The sequence below is a fragment of the Morone saxatilis genome, unplaced genomic scaffold, assembly GCF_004916995.1.
Source record: "Morone saxatilis isolate NCDOM2014 unplaced genomic scaffold, NCSU_SB_2.0 Contig19, whole genome shotgun sequence".
NCBI lineage: Eukaryota > Metazoa > Chordata > Actinopteri > Moronidae > Morone > Morone saxatilis.
Window position 1 is genome coordinate 1,561,706 of NW_023339751.1, and position 2,046 is coordinate 1,563,751.

Below are 2,046 nucleotides of genomic sequence, written 5' to 3' on the forward strand. Positions count from 1 at the left end.
TCCATAAGACTCCATACTATCAGACTGGAGCTGCCCCCTGCTGGCTGTTAGAGAGACTGCAGGTTTAACACACTTTCTAGAAGCTCTGTCTGTTATATAAACTTTAATTATATATACAGTCTGTGGTACAGTGTGCGCTCATCTCTTGCCTCATCAATGTCACATTTGGCCCAGACAGCCAATCAAATCACGTAAGAGGCTTTACCACCTCCTTCCTGTTTTGATGCCGTTTACTCTGCAGGTAAATAGCAAGTTAGCCAGCGGCGTAATGGAGGTAAAGCAACCTCAGTTAACTTCCTCTTTGAAATGAAACCAGAGTTTTCTCATCCAGAGCTCCAACGCTCCGAATCAACTCTCGCTTTGACGAGTCTCTCTGTGAGCCGACCCTGAGAGCGAAATCAGAAAGGAGGAAAAAGTAAGGAATGAAGGAGAGCTGGTTGGATCAAAAGAAGGAAAGCATGGAAGGATGGTAGAGGATTGAAAGAGAGAAGGGTAGATGGATGGATGGAAAGAATGAAAAAGTAACGAAAGGATAAAAGAAGAAAAGAAAGATTGATGATGGGAAGAATGAAAATAAGGAAAGACGAGAGGAAGGATAAAAGAAGGAAAACAAGACTATAAAAAAGATTGATGTCAAGAAGAGAAGGAAAAAGAAAGGAGGGAAAGATGGATTGAAAGAGGATATAAAGAAGGAAGGAAGGATAGAAGGATAAACAGATGAAGGAGGACAGTGTAGGAGGAGGAGAGATGACACATTTTCATTATTCTCTAATTAATTCACAGCCGACTTAATTACATCATACAGTGTGTGTGTGTGTGTGTGTGTGTGTCGCCATGACAGCGGGGAGTCTCTCAGCCAATCAGAGCAGAGCCTCAAACATTCAGACAGAAAGAATTTCAAATATTTACGCAGGTAATAAAACTGCACCTCCTCCTCCTTCTTTACTCTTCTTTCTCTCCTCCAGTCCTCATCTTCACCTCCTCTTTTACTCATTCTCTCCTTCTCTTCACTCTTCTTCATTTTTCTCCCCCTCTGTCTCCGCCGTTCCTCTTCCTCCCTCCTCCCACTCCTCACATTGTCTTTCTTTACTTCTGTGTATTGACGACCTTCTTTCTTCTTCTGATTTCAAATTTTTGTAGCATTTTCTTTGTTCTCATTGTTTGTGCTAAGCTAAACTAAAAGTGTCCTGGTTGCACTGACGGTATCAGGAACGCAGTAGGAAGTAGAAAACCTTCATACCTTACATTTTCTACTCCCTGCGGCGGAGAGATGGTCAGATCAAAAGAAGGAACAAAGAAAAGATGGTGGAAAGAGAAACAAACAAAATGTAGAAAAAAGCTTTTTTCACTTTTTCACACAGTGTGAGCTCTTCTTCTCTTCTTCTTTTCTTTCATCTCCTCTTCCTCTGCAGCTGTTTTCTGTTGTCTCATTACACACAAACACACACCATTAAACAGCTAATGGTCTTTAAAGTCGATCTCTTTGTTTCCTCTGTCTGTTCCCTCGTCTTTCATCTTCCTCCATCGCCCTGTTCATAATATAATACATATATAGTATTACACAGTGTATATATATACAGAATATATTTTACTTGTGCAGACTTTATCTGAAATATTCACGCTTTTGAAACCGAGTCGACGTTGTTATTCATGCATTTTCTAAATAAAACACAAACTGAAGAAATTATTTAAATCTGTGCAGAAATCTGGCCCCATCTATATAATAATAACAATAATAATAAAGTTTGATATTTCTGCTGCAGTATGAGATAAGATGTTCCTTTATATATTACATGAAACACATAAATGAAACATGTTAAGCACGTCACGCTGTCATACTGTAAATGTTTTAACACGAGAGAGGCTCCATGTATATGTTTTAATATTAAATATGACTTTATGTAACAGTTTATTTATAGAGTGTATGAAGGGATTCAGGAGGGAGGCAGAACGCGAACAGTAATCAGGGTAAACACAGAGAGAGGACACTGAACACATCACTGGATCATATTAATGACACTGAACACATCACTGGATCATATTAAT